Consider the following 13,003-nt stretch of genomic DNA (forward strand, 5'->3'; position numbering starts at 1 on the left):
CCTCCTCCACCAACGAGGCAGCCTCTTCGGACTGCACCACCCCAAGCTCCTGCTCCCAATCCCAATGTCGGTCTGTGCTTCAAGTGTGGCCTTCCAGGCCACCGTTCTAGGAACTGCCCTCAGAATCAAAATCAGCTGGCTCTGGCTTCTAATGCTCGTGGTATCAATCAACCCCGCAACCAAAATGCCAGACCATATGTTCGTGGGCAGGCTAACAACATTGATCTGAATGAAGCTCAAGACCAGCCTGCTATTGTGATGGGTACTCTCCTTGTTAATTCAGTACCAGCTGCTGTTTTATTCGATACAGGGGCATCGCATTCTTTCATATCAGAAGATTTTTCATTCAGGCATGGCATTAAATACGAAGAGATGCACATTCCATTAGTGGTAAACACCCCCGCGGGCCAATGTCGGACCACTATGGTTAGCCAGGGCGTCGTCATTGAGATTGAAGGATTAGAGTTTCATGCCTCTCCCATTATCCTAAAGTCTTCCAGTATTGACCTCATTCTGGGAATGGATTGGTTGAAAGCACATACCGCTTCTATGGTTTGTGCCACTAAGACCGTTCACCTCCTACATCCTTCTAGTGAGATAGTAAGCTATCGTACTCGACTTGTTCGAAATGCTGAAGCACGGCTTTATGCCTTGAATGCGTTAAACACATCACCTCTTGAGGGAATTGAAAAGATTCCAGTTGTTCGCAACTTCCTAGACATCTTTCCAGAAGAACTTCCAGGAATACCTCCTGCTCGGGTTGTCAAGTTCATCATCGACTTGAAACCAGGCACTGTTCCTATTGCCAAACGACCCTACAAGATGCCGCCTCATGAGCTCCTTGAACTTAAGGAGGAAATCGATTCATCGTCCAAGTTCCTCGTCTTGGGGAGCACCTTCTCTCTATGTGAAGAAGAAGGATGGAACGAACCGTTTGGTCCAAGACTATCGTCCTATCAACCAAGCTACAATTCAGAACAAATATCCCCTTCCTCGGATCAATGATCTCTATGATCAACTGGCTGGTTCATCGATATTCTCTAAACTCGACTTGAGGTTGGGTTACCACCAGATCCGCGTTCGTGAAGAGGATATTCCAAAAACCGCATTCGTCACTCGTTATGGTTCTTACGAGTACACTGTCATGTCTTTTGGCTTGACCAATGCTCCAGCCACATTCTCCCGTCTGATGAACTACATATTCATGGATTACCTCGACAAGTTCATCGTAGTCTATCTGGATGATATTCTGGTATATTCGAAGAACAAAGAAGAACATGCTGAACATCTTCGACTTGTTTTGGAGAAGCTTCGAGAACATCAACTTTATGCCAAGTATTCCAAGTGTGAATTCTGGTTACCCAAAGTCACCTACCTTGGTCATGTCATCTCGAAGGACGGTATTACCGTCAACCCAGCACGCATTCAGGCTATTCTTGACTGGGCCCCTCCGAAGACTGTCAAGCAAGTCAGAAGCTTTCTCGGTCTAGCCAGCTATTGTCACCGCTTTGTCGAGAACTTCTCCAAGATCGCCAAGCCATGGACCAATCTACTTCACAAAGGCGTTAAGTTCGATTGGACAGACAAATGTCAAGAAAGTTTCCAGGCACTCAAAGACAAGCTGACATCTGCCCCAGTGCTTGCTCCCCCTGATTCTCGCAAGGACTTTGTCATCTATTGCGATGCTTTACGTCAAGGATTAGGCTGTGTCCTAATGCAAGAGAGCATAGTGATTGCTTATGCCTCTCGTCAAGTGCGTCCTCATGAAGAGAACTACCCATTTCATGACCTTGAGCTTGTTGTGGTTATATACACATTGAAGCTATGGTGACAGTACCTTCTCGGTAATGGTTACGAGATTTTCACCGATCATCAAAGTCTGAAGTACCTATTTACTCAGCCAGATATGAACCTCCGTCAGCAGCAATGGATGGAAGCTATTGCTGACTACAACTACGGTATATCCTATACGCCTGGTATGGCTAATGTAATGGCTGATGCCCTGAGCCGTAAGTCTTATTGCAATAATCACATGGTCTACAAAGCTCAACCCCGCCTTTATGAAGAGCTATGCAAGCTGAACCTTCTACTGGTTCCACAGGATTCTCCGAATAACCTTGTCTTGGAACCAACTCTTCTGAAAGCAATCAAGTCTGCTCAAGCCAAAGATGGTCATGTTGATCTTATGAAAAAGGATCTTGCCTTAGAGAAATCCAGAGATTTCTCACTTAGCGAAGATGGAATCTTGTACTTTAGAGATCGCATTGTAGTACCCCAATTCGAGCTTATGACAGAGAAGGTGATGAAAGAAGCGCATGACACCCCTCTCTCTATTCATCCGGGAAGTACCAAGATGTATCTAGACATCCGTCAGAAATACTGGTGGTCTAAGATGAAGCAAGACATTGCTCGATATATTGAAAAATGTGACGTTTGTCGTCGCGTCAAAGCAGAACATCACAAACCAGCTGGACTTCTGCAACCTCTCCCTATTCCTGAATGGAAATGGTATAAGATTCAGATGGACTTTGTCACTGGCCTTCCCAAGTCTCAGAAAGGTAACGATGCTATCTTTGTCGTCATCGACCAATTCTCGAAGGTTGCTCACTTTCTGCCAGTCAAGGAGACTATCACTTCTAGTCAATTAGCAAACTTGTATATCTCCTGAATTGTGTCACTCCACGGCATTCCGAAGGAGATCAGTTCAGACCATGGCAGTATATTCACTTCAAAGTTCTGGGATAGTTTCCAAGAGGCAATGGGAACTCATATTACCTGGAGCACTGCTTATCATCCCCAATACCAAGGCCAAGTCAAGCGAGTCAATCAAATTCTTGGAGACATACTTCGAGCTTGTGTTATTTCTTTCGGTAAGAAGTGGGAAGAATCTCCCCCTTATGCGGAGTTCTCTTATAACAACAGCTATCAAGCCAGCCTGAAGATGGCACCCTTCGAAGTGTCGAACCCCTCTGAATTAGTCAAAAACTGGGGAACGAACGCTCATTGGTCCAGACATTATTCAACAAGCTGATGAGCAGGTCCGCATTGTTCGGGATAATCTCAAGGCATCCCAGTCCCGCCAGAAGAGCAACTATGACCGAAAACACTGGGGTTCAACTTATCAACCTGGTGAACAAGCTTATCTGCGTGCCACTCCTTTGAGAGGCACTCATCGGTTCGGAGTCAAGGGCAAGCTAGCTCCGCGCTACATTGGTCCTTTCCGCATTCTCTCCCGTGGTGGACTGGTGGCTTATCAATTGGAGTTGCCACCTCAGTTCTCTCACCTCCGTGATGTCTTCCACGTGTCGCAATTTCGACGATGCTTCAAGGATCCGGAACGTGAAGTGGATCCGGAACTAATTGAAGTACAAGATGATATCACATACAAGGAGCATCCGATCTGCATTATTGAAGAAGCTGAATGTCGAACACGCCAGACGGTTACCAAGTTCCTCGAAGTGCAATTGTCAAATCATTCTAAAGGTGAAGCCACTTGGGAACGCGAGGATAACCTCCATGCTGAATACCCCGTTCTGTTCCCTTCTACCTCTTAATTCTCGGGACAAGAATTTCTTTTAGAGGAGGAGAGTTGTAACACCCCGGTGTAATGATGCTACAGTAACCCGTGGGGTTAATTTAATCATTTTGCTAAACAAGTGTTTGATCATCATTGTCTCCTCTCTCTTTCAAATTCCAGTTGAATTCATTTTCAAATTATGAGTGAAATTCAAAATGCTCAAACATGAAAACTAAAATGATTGTCATATGCCAAATATTCCACAACTAATATTGGTGGTGGACCAACATTTTTGCAAGGGGTTTAAGTGGCCTAAACTACTTAAAACAGTGACTGAGGGAGTCCTAGATTAGGGGGTATCCGGACAGCCGGATTATATCCTTTGGCCGGACTGTTGGACTATGAAGATACAAGATTGAAGACATCGTCCCGTGTCCGGATGGGACTCTCCTTGGCCTGGAAGGCAAGCTTGGCAATACGGATATGTAGATCTCCTTCCTTGTAACTGACTCTGTGTGACCCTAGCCCCCTCCGGTGTCTATATAAACCGGAGGGTTTTAGTCCGTATGAAATATACAATCATACCATAGGCTAGCTTCTAGAGTTTAGCCCCTCTGATCTCGTGGTAGATCAACTCTTGTAGTACTCATATTATCAAGAATAATCAAGCAGGACGTAGGGTTTTACCTCCATCAAGAGGGCCCGAACCTGGTTAAAACAGCGTGTCCCCTGCCTCCTGTTACCATCCGCCTTAGACGCACAGTTCGGGACCCCCTACCCAAGATCCGCCGGTTTTGACACTGGCATTGGTGTTTTCATTGAGAGTTCCTCTGTGTCGTCATCATTAGGCTTGATGGCTCCTTTGATCATCGAAAGCGATGCAGTCCAGGGTGAGACTTTTCTCCCCGGACAGATCTTTGTATTCGGCGGCTTCGCACTGCGGGCCAACTCGCTTGGACATCTGGAGCAGATCGAGAGTTACGCCCTTGGCCACCAGGTCTGGTTTGGAAGCTTAAATTACATGGCCGACATCCGCAGAGACTTGATCTTCGACGGATTCGAGCCCCTACCGATTACACCGCACAGTCACGATGAGCATGATTTAGCTCTACCATCGGACAGTGTGCAGGAGATCGCACCGGCAACCGCTCCGACCCTCAATTCGGAGCCGATTGGTGCCATCCACGGGCGGGGGGATAGACCCCGCCACAAAGGCCGCATTCTCAGCGGCGATCGAGCCGAGTATTGACCTTACCCTTCATGAGAACCGTGACGCCAAATTGCCGGATTCTTCCTCGGCCACGGACTCCGAACCGCCTGTGCCCGTGCCTATCGAATCTGACTGGGCGCCGATCATGGAGTCCAACTCCGCGGATATCTCTCGGCACTCGCCCTTCGGCGACATGCTGAACTCGCTAAGGTCTCTCTCCCTGTCAGGAGAGTTCTGGCCGAACTATGTTCTGCAGGATTGGGATGCGGATGAAAAAGAAATTCGCCGCCCACCCACCACCCACTTAGTATCCACTGTCGACAATTTGACCGACATGCTCGACTTCGACTCTGAAGACATCAACGGTATGGACGACGATGCGGGAGATGAAGAGGAACCACTGCCCACAGGGCACTGGACAACCACCTCATCATATGATATGTACATGGACACACCCAAAGAAGGCAATGGCGACGGGACAGCGGAGGATGACTGAGGGAGTCCTGGGTTAGGGTGTCTCCGGACGGACGGACTATATCCTTTGGCCGGACTGTTGGACTATGAAGATACAAGATTGAAGACTTTGTCTCATGTCCGGATGGGACTCTACTTGGCGTGGAAGGCAAGCTAGGCAATACAGATATGTATATCTCTTCTTTTGTAACCGACCTTGTGTAACCCTAGCCCCCTCTGGTGTCTATATAAACCGGAGGTTTTAGTCCGTAGGACAACATACAATCATACCATAGGCTAGCTTCTAGGGTTTAGCCTCTCCGATCTCATGGTAGATCAACTCTTGTAATACTCATATCATCAAGAATAAATCATGCAGGACGTAGGGTTTTACCTCCATCAAGAGGGCCCAAACCTTGGTAAAACATCGTGTCCCCTGCCTCATGTTACCATCCGCCTTAGACGCACAGTTCGGGACCCCCTACCCGAGATCCGCCGGTTTTGACACCGACAATGACCCCTCCAAGAAGCAACCCAAGCGCTGACGTCAGCGGCGCCACTCTAAGTGTCGCCAAAAAAACCGGTGACACCGGCATTGGAGATAATAGCACTCCGGACAGTGCCAAAGACGACAACAATCCCCTCCAGCAAGATTCAGAGCAGGAGGATGGAGAAGCTATCCCTCTCGAGAAAGCGGCAGATGGAGAGGCGGAGGATGATAATTACATGCCTCCCTCCGAAGACGAGGCAAGCCTCGACGATGATGAATTTGTCATGCTAGAGGATCCCACCGAGCAAGAGCGCTTCAAGCGCTTGCATATAGCCACAGCAAATAGCCTTAAGAAAAAGCAGCAGCAGCTTCAAGCTGATCAAGATTTGCTAGCTGACAGATGCACTGAAGTCCTTGCGGCCGAGGAATATGAACTCGAATGCCCCTCCAAGAGTTACCCAAAGCGCAGGTTGCCACCCCGACTAGAGGAGGAAGCATTAAAACCTACATCTCCAGCATATGACACGGCTGATCGGCCACCTCGTGGCCGCGACAGAGAGGCATTTCAGCCAAAAACTCAGCCCGCACCCCGAGGCCACTCAAATAAAAATGACAAGGCACGGGGAAACATGCTAGACCTGCAAGACGTATTGGAGGACAAAGCAAAACACGCAAGATCGATCTACGGATCACGAGGGTGCGCCACTACGCGAGACGATAACCGTCACGCCGGATACAGTAAAAATTAAATCCGGCCGGGCCGAACACATCGGACAATGCTCATCTGAGCTATGTCGCGGCATAGCCAACTACAGAGGCGCCACACACCCCATATGCTTCACAGACGAAGTAATGGATCACCAAATCCCAGAGGGTTTCAAACCCGTAAATAATGAATCATACGACAGCACAACAAATCCTGCGGTATGGATCAAGGACTTCCTCCTGCACATCCACATGGCCCGCGGTGACGATCTACACGCCATCAAATACCTCCCACTCAAGCTCAAAGGACCAGCTCAGCATTGGCTCAACAGCTTGCCAGCAGAATCCATTGGCTATTGGGAAGATCTGGAAGCCGCATTCCTGGACAACTTCCAGGGCACTTATGTGCGACCACCACATGCCGATGACTTGAGCCACATAATTCAGCAGCCAGAGGAATCGGCCAGGCAGTTCTGGACACGGTTCCTGACAAAGAAAAATCAAATCGTCGACTGTCCAGATGTGGAGGCCCTGGAAGCTTTTAAGCACAACATCCGCGACGAGTGGCTCACCCGACACCTTGGCCAGGAAAAGCCGAAATCTATGGCATCCCTCACGACACTCATGACCCGCTTTTGCGCGGGAGAAGACAGCTGGCTGGCTCGTAGCGATAGCATATCAAAGAACCATGGTACTTCAGATACCAAGGATAGCAATGGCAGGTCACGTCACAACAAACATAAGCACCGCGTCAATAGCGACAATACCGAGGATACGGCAGTCAATGCCGGATTTAGAGGCTCTAAACCCGGTCAGCGGAAAAAGCCATTCAAAAGAAGCACTCCGGACCCGTCCAGTTTGGACCATATACTCGATCGCTCATGCCAAATACATGGCACCCCCGACAAGCCAGCCAACCACACCAACAGGGAACGTTGGGTGTTCAAGCAGGCCGACAAGTTAAATGCCGAAAACAAAGATAAGGGGCTACATAGCAATGACGAGGATGAGCCCCGGCAGCCGAACACTGGAGGGAAGAAGAGGTTCCCCCCACAAGTGCGGACGGTGAACATGATATACGCAACCCACATCCCCAAGAGGGAGCAGAAGCATGCGTTAAGGGATGTATATGCCTCGGAGCCAGTCGCCCCAAAGTTCAACCCATGGTCCTCCTGTCCGATCACCTTCGATCGCAGGGACCATCCCACTAGTATCCGTCATGGTAGATTCGCTGCACTGGTCCTAGACCCAATCATTGAGGGATTTCACCTCACTCGAGTCCTTATAGACGGCGGCAGCAGCATGAACCTGCTTTATCAGGACAAAGTGCACAAAATGGGTATAGACCCCTCAAGGATCAAACCCACAAAAACGACCTTCAAAGGCATCATACCAGGTGTGGAGGCCCATTGCACAGGCTCAGTCACACTGAAGTGGTCTTCGGATCCCCGGATAACTTCCGAAGCAAGGAGTTAATCTTCGATATAGTCCCATTCCACACCGGCTATCATGCACTGCTCGGGCGAACCGCATTTGCGAGATTCAAGGCGGTACCGCACTATGCATATCTCAAGCTCAAGATGCCAGGACCTCAGGGGCTCATCACAGTCAATGGAAACACAGAGCGCTCTCTCCACACGGAGGAGCACACTACGGCCCTCGCAGCAGAAGCGCAAAGCAGCCTCTTAAGGCAATCCACCAGTTCGGCAATTAAAGACCCGGACACCTTCAAGCGCGCCCGGAATAATCAGCAACAAGACCGCCTGCACGTTCCGAGCTCGCATAGCAATGCGGCCCCCACCCCAGTCCCATCCAAACGGCAAAATCCGTGCCATGCGTATATAATTACGCATTGAAAATACCATGGGCATAGGTGGTGAGGGGGCACAACTACGGCACGCCCCAAGACGCGGCTCAACCGCACTAGGGGCTTCCCACTTTGTTATTTTTCTCTCTCTCAGGACTTTAATCTCTGGAAACCCCGTCCGGCAGTATGATTTCTGGACACACGATGCAACAACCAAGGAGGCAGAAAGCTACGTCGCACCACGGAACTCCCAGGTGGTCTCTGATAATGAGTGAAATACTTGCTTCAAATGCCATTCCTCAGGTTGCCCTTGGAGGGGACATGTCAAATAGTCCTACTTTTTGCTTATCGCACTACTTGTATCATTCTGCTTTGACGCACCTTTTTGAATAAATAATGCATAGCACTAGACTATTACCGCATTCTCTATTCTTCTTATATATATATATATGTTCATTCACAACATTCAGCACCCGTACACTTTGGTACGACCGATATGCCAGGGGCTCAAGTGTGCCCCATAATACGGCGTGAGAAGTCTGAACACTTTCAACAGTGCGTCACCCTGAACTTATAGCATTATATGCATCAGCTCTGAATCATGTCTTGGGTCAATAGTTGGGTTTGCCCGGCTCCCATGTTTTGGTACCTTACGTTCCGCTATATCGGCTAAGGTAGCACTGGGAGAACTACTGCGATTGTGCCTCGGTTCATCTGGGAAAGCACATCAGTAGAGAAAGCTAAAACTAACTGTCATGATAAGGCGAGAGTTGGTTGCTGTTCGAGAGGTCTCGAGTCCTTAAAGACTTATGCCGCTTAGAGCGAGGAGTCGGCTTTGTCCGGCTTAAGGCGTGTATAGTGCCCCGAATTCGGCCCTCGGAATACTAGGGGCTTCACCAAAATTTAAAATTGTAGACTTCTATGGCTAAGTGAGAGTGACAAAGCATTATAGTCTAATTGCCTTGTTCATTGTGCTGAGCACCTCCCTCGAAGGACCCAACAATGGGAACAAGAGTGCTCAGATTTATCCCGAACACCCCAGCACTTGTGGCATGGGGGCAGAAGCCGACGACTGGCCATCTCTCATATTTAATAAACAGTCGCACAGAAGGTAATATTTTAAATACAAACAAGCGTTGCATAGCGCATATGAACAAGTTTTCATAATACAGGATCACACAAGCAAGTTCATTCAAAAATTACATCATTCGCACACTCGTCCGCCACAAGACGGGCACACTTCAGGACACCCTCATAATGCATTTCGGGGTGGCAATGCTCCTTGCCCTGCGGCGGCCCCTCCTTCACCAGCTTCTCGTCGTCCATCTTGGCCCAGTGCACCTTCACACGGGCAAAAGCCTGGCGTGCACCTTCGATGCAGACGGACCGCTTAATGACTTCCAGCCGTGGGCAGGCATCCACAAGCCGCCTCACCAGGCCGAAGTAGTTGTTGGGAAGGGAGTCGCCAGGCCATATCCGGACTACAAGGCCCCTCATGGCCTGTTCGGCCGCCTTGTGCAGCTCGACCAGTTGCTTCAGCTGGTCGCTCACAGGGATTGGGTGTTCGGTCCCAGTATACTGAGACCAGAACAACTTCTTCGTCAAGCTTCCCTCCTCGGCCTGGTAATACTTCGCGACATCCGACACGCTGCGGGGCAAATCTATGAATGCTCCTGGAGAGCTCCAGACTCAGGTAAGTAACAAGTAATTTACTTTCACATGCTTGCTTTGCATATTGAATGCCTCACCCGCCGCTATCTTCCTCATCGCCTCAATTTCCTGGAGGGATTTTTGGGCTTCAGCCTTGGCATGCTTTGTGCTTTCGAGGGCCACGGCAAGCTCGGACTCTCGAGTCTTCGAGTCAAGCTCCAAATCCTCGTGCTTCTTCATGAGAGCCTGGAGCTCTTGCTGTACCTTGCCTACCCGTGCCTCTTGTTTTTCTCGCTCAGTGCGCTCCTTTGCCGCTTTGTTTTCGGCCTCAGACAGCGCTTGCTTTAGGGTCGCCACTTCGGTCGTGGCCCCTGGCACATCCATGAACCTCTCATTTTGCAACCGCATTATATATATATATATATATATATATATATATATATATATATATATATATATACAAGGCATTACTTACCTTTGTTCTCCTCGAGCTGCCTCTTGGCAAGGCCGAGCTCTTTCTTGGACCGCTCGAGGTTTTGCCTCAGTGCGGTGACCTTCGCAGTCAGTGCGGCAGAGGTCAGGAGTGAACCCTGCATACGCATACAGACATACTTATATTAGACTCCTGTAAATATTATTTGATCCTCTATTCAGCTTTTCTTTGTGAACACCAAACAGAGCATCAGGGGCTACTGTCTATGCGGTAATATTTTCCTATATTTTAAACACTTACCTCAAAGCCTGTTAGAAAGCTGGCACAAGCTTCAGTCAGTCCGCTCTTGGTGGACTGAACCTTCTTGATCACCGCACTCATAATAGTGTGGTGCTCTTCGTCGATGGAAGCGCCACGAAGCACTCCCAGCAGGTTGTCCGGTGCCTCTGGATGGACAGCAGTCACCGGCACGGGCGACTTACCCCTCTTGGAAGGGGGCTGCCTGCCTGAGTCCGGAACCATTGGAGGTTCCAGCGCGGTGTTCGGCTGAGGGCCGAACTTGGAGCCCTTGGGAGTCTCGCTCCCTTTGCGCCTGGAGTCCAGAAGCTCGCCTTGAGGCGCCTCCGGGACTATCTCCACCTGGCTCGGTGCCCCTTGAGACAATACCTTGACATTGTCCGCAGGGCAAGGAGAGGAGGCGGTTGGAAGTGTATCACTATCCATATCCGACGAGTCCAAGGAACCGTTCGATGAAGATACGTCGATACAGGCTCGGCGTTGACTACATGATCATATTCGATGTTAGGAGAAGCAGTGCAATAAAAGTATGCTATGAGTTACTCTGGTATCCGAATACTTATGACTTCGCCAGGGGCTTGGCCCTGAGTAACCACTCATCTTCGCCATCGGTGGCGGTGGTGGAACAGTACGGAAGGAGAGTCCTTCCCTTCTTAGACCCTTCAGCCTCCCCGGTTGGGGCGGCCTTCCTTTTCTTGTCTCCCCCGGCTGGAGGGGGAGAGTCTTCATCTTCCTCCTCCTCGTTTTCATGGAGGAGTGCGTCTCAAAGTTATCGGACGATGAGTCCGCTACCACCTGGCGCCGGGAACTCTTTCGGGTTCCCTTGGCCTTCTTCTTGGTGTTCTCCAGCACCTCATAAGGAGCTGGAGTCCGCATCTCTGCCAGGAGAGCGTCTACAGGGTTTTCGGGCAGAGGGGCCAGATAGTTAATCTGCTCTGATGTCTCCACCTAGTCCTGTCAAAGGCATGGGAGCTCAGACCCCGCACATGGTTAAGCTATGGGAAATAAATACCCTACCAGATGTACAGAACTTACCGGATTCGCAGGGCGCTTCGCGCTTAGTCCGCGGTCCTCGGTAAGAGAAGGAGGGACCTCAGCGCCCTTGAACAGCACCTTCCAGACGTCCTTATGTGTCGTGTCGAAGAGCTCGCGTAGAGTCTGGTGCTGGGCTGGGTCAAACTCCCATAAGTTGAAAGTCGTTGTTGACACGGGAGGATCCAGCGAAAGAGCATGACCTGGACTATGTTGACAAGCTTAAGTTTCTTGCTTATCATGTTCCGGATACACTTCTAAAGACCGTCCAGCTCCATCGATGATCCCCAGGATAGGACCTTCTCCTCCCAGGAAGTGAGCCGCGTGGGGATTCCGGATCGAAACTCGGGGGCTGCCACCCAGTTGGTGTCACGCGGCTCGGTGATGTAGAACCACCCCGATTGCCACCCCTTTATGGTCTCCATGAAGGAGCCCTGGAGCCACGTAACGTTGGGCATTTTGCCCACCATGGCTCCGCCGCATTCCACTTGTTGGCCGCCTACTACCTTCGACTTGATATTGAAGGTCTTCAGCCATAGGCCGAAGTGGGGCCGCATGCGGAGGAAAGCCTCACACACGACGATGAACGCCGAGATGTTGAGGATGAAATTCGGGGCCAGATCATGAAAGTCCGGCCCATAATAGAAGATAAGGCCGCAGACGAATGGATGGAGGGGAATCCCCAGTCCGCGGACGAAGTGGGGGAGGAAAACGACCCCTTCGTGAGGTTCCGGGGTGGGGACGATCTGCCCCGTGGCTGGCAGCCGGTGCGAGATATCCGCGGCTAAGTATCTGGCCCCATGTAGTTTCTTGATGTGTCCCTCCGTGACGTAGGAGACCACCCACTTGCCTCCCGCTCCGGACATGTTTGGAGAGAGTTGAGGAGAAGGATGTGGACTTGGGCGCTGGGGCTTGAGTGCGCAAGAATGGATGAGCAAGGAGGAAGAAGGCGTGGGTAGAAAAATGTGAAACCTTATCCCTTTATAAGGGCGGACGAAACTATGCGCCCCCACCAGCCTAGTAAAACTCGCTTATCCCCAAGCGCCGTAATTGATGGCGCGGTTGGGTTACCCACGTCCGTATTGATGGGAATCCCGTAATAAGGGGACACGATCTCTGCTTCGACAAGACGTGCCGAGGAAACAGCCTCGCGAAATACGCTGAGATAGGTTACGAAAAACGATTCGAATAAAGAGCTGGCTGTGGTGTGATGTCATACTACGGGGTACGTCAGCAAATTAGATTTGTGTAAATGTTATTCCCTCTACGGTGGTATGTGGAACTTATTTTGCAGAGCTAGACACGATCCTCGTATTCAAAGATCTTCTATGAAGTATTCGGATGAGGAACCCGCCTTGCAATGCAGAAGACAATCTGCTCGCCGAACTTATCGTCATTGAAGCCTGGTT

The sequence above is a fragment of the Triticum aestivum genome, chromosome 3A, assembly GCF_018294505.1.
Source record: "Triticum aestivum cultivar Chinese Spring chromosome 3A, IWGSC CS RefSeq v2.1, whole genome shotgun sequence".
Classification (NCBI taxonomy): Eukaryota; Viridiplantae; Streptophyta; class Magnoliopsida; order Poales; family Poaceae; genus Triticum; species Triticum aestivum.